An 8,460-nucleotide genomic window follows, 5' to 3' on the forward strand; every position below is an offset into this window, starting at 1 on the left:
GTACACTTGGCTGGTTAGGGTAATCATCTCCTGTTCCCAGCAGAGATGATCTGGTGTTTGAGAATGTTCTTTCTTGCCTTTTTCTGGTTTTGGTTAGCAAGTGTGCTTTCTCAGCCAGCCATTGACTTAACTTCTCCAGGCTGGAAGGTCTGAAAAATCATTCGCACTCCTCCGGAACAGTCTCACTTTCTGATTTTACTTGAAACAATTCTTTGGGAGCTTGGTGTTCTCTGATGTCATTTTAAAAAAAAAATATCAAAAACCTTCATAAGACCGTGCAGATGAAACAAAATTGTTGTCTTAGCCCACACAGGGTATTATGCAGCCTGGCAGATCCCTTCCTTGTAGCAATAAGAAAAGGATTTGGCATTTAACCTCTTGAAATTAAACCAGAGTGTGAACTTCAATAGTTCAATCTTATCAGGGCTTTGCTAGAATAACAAATTGTGAAAAAATGTAATCATGTCTCCAATGTGACCTTGGCAGATCTACTTCTGTGATGTGAGAGAGATTAGGTAACTCTAAGCAGATGTCTGTTTATTTTGAAAATAATAGTTGGAAATTATTTTTTTCCCCGTTTGTTTGCGCTGCCTGTGAGAGATGGGGCAGAGCATTGCGGTCTGCGTGGAGCGCTCTGTAACAAGCTGCTCTATTATGCTGAGCAGTAATTGCTCTTGGAGGTTTGAGTTATTGATCTATTGGTGGGGGTTCAATTTCAGCGTAAAGACCTGTGTTCATGATTTAATTGGAGTGATTAATAACTCACTCGCAGGCTAGATGGGAATCGATATGGATTTCAAACAGCAAAAGCAGTACATTTTCTCCTGTAATGTAGTAGTTGATGGTTTATTATTTGGCCTTGTTTGACTAATTAAAATCGTAAGATTCCTTGGTATTTAGCAGCTTGGTCTGTTTAAAAGCTTACATCTGGAGCTGAGTGTGCGTGCTTGCTTTCATACGGCGCGGGGGCTGGCTTTCTAACAGCTTATTTACCTCGCTGCTTGTCTGTTGCTCAGATTAGGTCTACAATATGCCATTGCACATCACCAAAACAGAACAAAACAAGGCAAAAACACCTTTAGTAAGTAACCGCAAGTAGCTTTAGTAACATTTTATGGCCAGGGTGAAAGAGTGGCTCTTACATCGCCGGTTTTTAGGCATCCATCACCTGCCAAGGAGCAGCGCTGAGGAGATACAACCCTGCGGCGTTTGATCCACCATTATAGCCCTAGATTAAAAGCCTGTATGAAACTTTCAATCTCATTACAACGCCAGCACCCACAGTAGGTGCTTTAGCTGCAAATCCAGTTTCAGCTTTGCATTGAAATGTTGCCAGAAGCAGCATTGCTAGGAAAATGCAGTGTGACTTACTTTGGGGGGATTTGAGTGGTGATCCTTCTTCTTTATGCTCTGGCCCCAATCCTTGCGTTTGGCACCCATTTTCATTCAGCTCCTGCAGCTTTGGAGTGTCGTCATGCATGCTTACAGCTAACATGCCTGGATAGAGCATGGAAAGCTCCCAAATCTCTAGGAATAAAACATCCCATTAAAGAACCATAAAGCAGCAAATCAGCGTCAAGTCCGTAGGTCTTAATGCTGTTGCTCTCAGTTTCTAGGGGAGGGGGTGCAATCCTTCTGTGCTACAGGCTTTTGCAACAAAGGCTCTTATCTACGTAGCTGGCTAAGGAGAACATGCCGCATAGTGGGTTTGGATCTTCTTTTTGATTTGCAGAGTCCAGTAAGCTTTCTAGTGGAAGTGCAGATTCTCCTGTATGGCAAATTAATCCTAATAACAGTAGGTCTTTTCTTTAAGATCAACATCTTGATACACATATGAGCCACAAACTGAAAACACTGATGTGAATGGAAGCTTTTTAATTTTTAATAAATATTTCTTTAGGAAATCTCTCCTACCGGTCCTTAAAGTACCAGAGTAAATGTAAATTTGCCACGCTTGAGTTTTCAGTTGGGTGAGAAACTGTGGCTGTGCTGAGTAGAATGTAAGAACCAGGAGTGCTGGGTGCAGAGCCCTGGAGACGGTCAGGGCATCCTGAAACCCTCAGCTGCATCATCATCGCGGGGGCGTGAGCGATACACGGACGGAGCCACGCTGGGGAGTGCCCACGGGACGTGTCCCTGCGGTGTAAGAGCAGAGAGGAGCTCTGCTCCGGTGTGCTTCTGACACGAAAATCGTGGAGCATGTCAGCCCTTCGCTCTCGGGAGTTGTGGGCTTTGTGTTAAAAACATGAGATGCTTTCCTTGTCGTGACATCATGAAAATGACTTGAAGATATTTTACTTTTAAACTTGGGTGCTTCAGAAAGGGGGAGAACGGGGAAAGACACCCTTGGAAGTTAATTCTGAGGACCAAGCTGACAGCTTTTTGCCACTTTTGCTTTCTTCTAGGTTGAAGAGCTGAAGGCTTGTTACAGCCCCAGCATACAGCAATCTAGCAGGTTAAATGACTTGGGCAACACGGTTTATTAAAACTGGCAAGTGCTCGCTCCAGTTCTCTTCCTGATAGTCAGGGCTGTCTGGGAGAGTAATTGACAGTGGCAGCTGTTCGGAGGGTATTTCAGATTGCAGCAAGACGATTTGACTTGACAGACAGCTCTGTACAAATGAACTGAGTGATAGGGGCCGCATCCAGACCGGGCTGCGGAAGGAGCTGCCCCCTGCCCGCCGCAGCGGTGCGCGGTCCCGGGATGGGCCGAGGGAGCAGCGCTGGGACCGAAGCCCTGCGGCTCACCAGCGCGGTCCAGAGCCAGGTGTGAGGGCTGGTGCTCACACTTGGCTTACTTTTCTCTGTGAGAAAACACTGCTGTTATTTTGGAAAACCCACCAGAGGCCTCTGATGTCCCGAGGAGCCCATGTCGCAGGAGAACGTATTCGTGACACAGACTACCATGTGCAGTATGCTGCCGCCACGATGGAAAGTTGGCCTTCGCTTCACAATAATGTTAAAAATGGTTCATGTCACACATCACAGCGCCTTCCAGACAGTGGGTTTATGTGTCCCAAGTCTTTATTTCTTATCTTAAGCTGATTTGCATTAAAATGGGTGGAGGAACTCTGTGTCCCATCTGTTGGGTAGCTTCTGTGTTGTAGCTCTGCTTGCCTTACCTTCGCAGACCAAGCCAATTGCTTAATGTCTCAAATAGTGCTACCTTCCTAAAATGCAATAAAAAAGCCATCGATATAAAAGAAAAAGTCAGCTGGGGATAAAGAATTGGCACTTAAATACTGATTTTCACTTGTAAGCGTTGTACCGCTGTCAGTGTCATTGCCACTGCAAAAGGCTTTATTCTCTCTTGTGCTTATACATGTTGCATATCCAAAATACATTATGCAGCACTCTAAAAGCTCGTGTTTTTTTAAAGGTTTACCAAAGTCAACTGAATGCACCCCTTTAGTTCTTTCTTTGTTTTGACCTACTGCTGTAAAATCATGCTCTTCTGTACTCATTCTCCATGCTGATGGTTCAGAACTTGTCTCTGGGACTCATCAACCAGCTGAAATACTCAGCTTCTTGCCACATATGTCCCTGTAATTCCTGTGGTGATGCTTTTGCAGCAGTTCTTGCTGGAATTCTAATATGGAGCAGGGTTCATCATAGCCGGTCTGGCCTATGTCTGTTTTCAAGGATGTGTACAGGGTGGATAGATAGACTGCAGATGGTGGTGGTTGTGTTTCTTGGGAAATTGCCATTGGTAAAGATGTCATTGATGGATGTAGGAGAGGAATTTCTTTCTCACGTCACCCCATCACCCTTGCTGTTTGAATACAACAAGGGAGACTGCAGAAAGACGTCTGAATGACTCCACTTTTCTTTTTTTCAAGAGACAAAGGAAAGGCGTGCAAGCAAGATTAGATTATTTCCAATCACATTGTACGTGTGTTGACAGTCCCCTTTCAGCAGCAACAGCAGCTTGGAAAGAGCAAGTGGCAGGGCTGGAACTGCTGTTGCCCTGAGTACTGTTTGTATAACACACTAACTGCTTATTGGCGTCCTCAAAGCAGCCTTTACATGTTTAATCCCTTGCACTTGAGCTACTCTTAATCAGCTTGAAAGCAAATTCCTGTAACAGAAAGGTTTAATTTGTGTCTGGGACTTTCTGTATTGTATTTAGCCTGCAGTGCTGTGTAGTGACACACTGGCAAGCATGTCACCCTGTGCAGCCATGGGGGTGGACCAGCGTGTGTTTATTCCAGTCACAGATTTTGAATTCATTGACGTTTCATATTGGATCAGTGCTGATGGTCTTTCAGGTTCAGCTGCTTCTGAAACACACTTTTTGCAGCAAATGCAACTGTAGTTCACTTTGGGGTTTCTCTTAGACTTTAACTCTGTTTCTATAGATTACAGCAGCACTAGCTGAAGCTCTCTGTGTTTTTAAAAGTTGTTAAAAGTTTTTGTCTCTACCAGGTTAAATCAGAATGGGATGTAGCCCCACACACAGGGAGGTTGAAATTTTGCAACACTCCAGATGACAAATTAGTTGATCAAGGAGGCGAGAACTACTAATCCCAGGTGGTTGTTCTTGTTCTTGTTAGAGGACTTTCAGCCCTTTCTTTCCTGTCTCTCGCACTCAGTCATCGTTCATCCCCGTGATATCAAGACATGTTTCACTGTCTGCTCATTTAAGAAGACCTCTCAATGGAAGAAGTCCAAAGTGTTTGGTTAGAAAATAAACAAAGTTGGCATGCTGAAAAGGGGTAGCGCTCTGCATGGTGGAGAATGGCAGATGTGATCCAGCCTTCCCATAGCATGGCTGAAACGTGAATCATTGCAAATGTCACATTTCCTGTGAAGGGACGAGCTGAACTGACATGCGTTCAGGTTTAATTAAGGTTGAATTATTGGAGCTGACTGTCAAGTCTTAGGCAAATTGGCTCAGCCTGTTATCATTAAGCATGAAAATTACTCTAGGACTTGGTAAAAATAAACACATTTTTTCCTCTAGAACGTTGTGGTGTGGTCTGGCGGGCCTGTGCTTTTGTCAGGGCAGTTGTGCTCAGCTCTGCGGGTCTGTCTCAGAAGGACTAGATTAGGAGCCCAAATGCGTACATTTCTGAAAAGATCTCAATGAAACCTGATCCAGCTTGCACAAAAGGGAATGTTCGGGTTTTTTTCCTTGGGATATTTCCATATGTGACCAGCAGTCAGCTTGGTCTATTGGAGGGAACTTGGGCATATGAGACTCCAGTTCCCTAAGGAGGCACATTCAAGAATCCTACAGAGAAACTGCAGAGTTTTAGATCCTGATCAGAATGGGCAACATCTCTCATTAAAATCATTCAAATTAACTTTCTGAGGGGTTTCAGGGAAGGTAGTGTAGAGACTTTCACGCAAATGGAAAGTCTTGACTTGGATATTTTTGTGACAGGTATCGTGATAAGGATCTTGTTAAGTAGCAAAGAAACCAGGTGATCACAGCCTTCAAAATTAATTGTTTCTTTGGTTGCACAAGGAAAATGGCCTCCAAACTGTCGGGTTTCTGGAGACCTCTGGAGAATGGTTTAGCTAGTGACTGGGCATTGGAAACAGGCACTGAACAGGTAGATGTGTTGGTAGAAGAGTGTGAAAGGAAAGCAGGAAACCAGGACATGTATGTTCTTCAGTGTCAGCGTGCGAGTCAGTCATGGGATGGCACTCCATGGAGTTAGCTGAAGTGAAGGGCCTTAAGTCCTTCCTTAGAAGTGCCTTTTTTCTAGAGTAGTGAGATAGATGGATGAGAGATATTTCCATTTGAGCATCTTCTTTCCATTTCATCCAAATCTGTTTTACCAGAGACTTAAGTGAAACACCTAGATGTGGGAGAAGTGTCCTTCTCAGAGGGTTTGACTCTGAAACATCAGGCAGGTCGCAGTGCTGGCATCACCATCTTTCTGACATTTCTTTCCATGGTTTGTTCTGCCTTTGTTCCCTTCCCTTCATCCATGGTAGTTCACCCTCAAGTCAGCCACATTAAGCAGCTTCTCTCTCTTGTACTGCATTGCAGCCGTCAAAAGGGGAAACAACAGAGTCACTAAAACACCAGGATTCGCTCACTCTCCTTTCTGTGGGGTGGCTGAGAAGGCTTGGGGATTTCGCTGTCTCTCACATGGCTTCTCCATGCTCATCCATGACTTCACACTCTATCTGTTCCTTTCCAGTGCTTCTACTTTTGCTCAACATGGCTACAGGAGGAGAGAAGATACACTCAAGCCTGTAGCTTTTCCAAATGGGGGGTAAGGGGGTAGCGTCTGAGTATTTTCATTGTTGTGGAGAATGAAACACAAAAACTGCAAAAAAAAAGTACTGCAAGCTGAGAGATGCAAGTTGGCAGCAAGAATTAGTCATGTACCCCTACTACTAACTAATACAACCAGGCTGGATGGTCAATTCAGTCAGCAAGGGAGCATGAGCTTTTGCTTTGGGAAAATTGCGAATGAGAACTAATGCTGAAACCACAGGGAATCGATAGTTGTACATAAAACTGGTCAAACAGCTGCTTTAAATGCGGGACTTTATTGATTTGGTTTGGATCTAATTGACTTTTTACTCAACTAACTTTTGTGGTGCCAGTGTGTTTTGAATATACTCCATTAGTCTACATTGCTTTTAATTACACAATACAAGGTTTAACTCTGTAGGAGGAGGTCTGTTGGGTGGAAAGAGCTAATAGGCTCTCAGGAAACCTATGGTCAGGAATGAAACCCAATTGCTTTTAATGAGTAGCTTCTGAAAAACAGTGGGCTCTACAGCTGTGAATACGCTTCCTCCAAAATGCCCAGCATGGGGACCCATGGTTTGACTAGTCAATGACAATTTTTCAATTGTTAGTAATAAAACCTGAGGAAAATTTACCAACATAGGTGGCATTATAAAAATATAAGGGTGCACAAGAACAATGAGAATTTGATTTTAGAAATAAATTCTTTGTTACTACAAATAACAAGGCTAGTTACATCTTCAAAACTAGGGTACCAGTGATGCATGAACTCACATTTGAAACTCACTGAAACAAGCAGTAGCCTTTTATTTGTTGTAGGGAATAACTTGGGACTTGCGGACGGTGTGTCAAACCTGTAAAGATGTGTAAGGTGGTAAAAAGGACAGGATTTCTCCTGCTTCTTTCCAGCCAAAGCACTGGTGTTTGGAAACGTATCTGTTCCTGTTATTCGTGAGTTGGAGGCTACAAGTCCTCACCCATCTTCAGCTGATAGAGTTCTTATGTTTCCGTTTGTTCTCTTTTCACATTCTGAATATAGATACGGGCTGATTGACTGATGGATGGGTGAAGGTAATGGTGAGAGTGCAAACAGAGCCAGAAGCAGTGTGGGGAGCTGCCTTTTATCTCAAGGAAGGAGATGCCATCACCCCATGGGCATTTTCTGTAGAGAAAATGAGCTAGTGTGCTGGTAGCTGTGATTCATCACTGTCCTCCTCTCATCTAACGCTGGCACGGTGATGCTCAAGTGGTCAAAGCCGCTCAGGGAGGACTTGCATAGGCCGTGTTCCCAAACGCCTGGTTCGAGCGTCTGCATGGCCAGAATTAGCTCGTGGTGTGTGTTATTTCCACACCTCCCACATCAGGAACTGGATCAGCCCTTTGATGAGATGGGAAAATTTCAAAGGGGGAATTTGTTCGTGAGGGTGTTGGGGGCATGTTAAGGAGTGTAGGTAGCATCTCTTGCATGGCTGCAAGCCAGCTAAACGCAAACAGCCCCCAGCACGTTCTGGTGGATAATAACGCATATATCCTAAAAGTCACAAGTGCTGTGTGTGTACGGTGGGGTGTGTGCATGTGAAACACATGGACAGCACTAGTTCTCATAACCTGGGAACAGCTTTTCTTGTGAGTATATGTGCGCTCAGGGATATATACAGACCATGTCAAAAAGGGAGTTACAGTGGGAGTTGAATCACGTTCATCTTGGTCCTTTTGACTGTATTCGACCTTTTGGATACTGCTTGATCTGAAATACCTCTCCTTTCCTCCCTTTTCCCATTTCCTTTCCAGCCTTTGAACCCTTTGGGCTGCTTTGTTTAGCTTAATGTGGAGAAAAGGAAGTACTTGGCATTGTAGAAGGAGTAATTCTGTATGGAATTCTCACCGTAGGTGCATTTTGCGAGGTCGTAGCATTCCTGGTCGTTTGGATAGGCCATGCATACAGGTGTGTGCAATACTTTGGGTGAGCAGGTCTGCACTTGGGTGCTCACTGCATTTCTGGCTGGATTTTTCCAGCTTTCTCTCTTCTGTTCTTCCACACAAGAGTGTGTCCAGGGAATGGCAATGTCACAGCTTCACTGCAGAACTGTCCTCATCCTTTGCCACTCGAAGATCCCAGGTAGCCTCCTCCCTAGGAGCCAGGTGGGGTTATCTATTGATTTGTGCATGGGTCACAGGGCGTTGTATCTGGAGTTGAGCCTAAACACAGTATAGATTGCCTGCAAAGAGCGTTGAGAAAATGAAAT

The sequence above is a fragment of the Eurypyga helias genome, unplaced genomic scaffold (assembly GCF_000690775.1).
Source record: "Eurypyga helias isolate BGI_N326 unplaced genomic scaffold, ASM69077v1 scaffold17293, whole genome shotgun sequence".
NCBI classification, from domain to species: Eukaryota; Metazoa; Chordata; class Aves; order Eurypygiformes; family Eurypygidae; genus Eurypyga; species Eurypyga helias.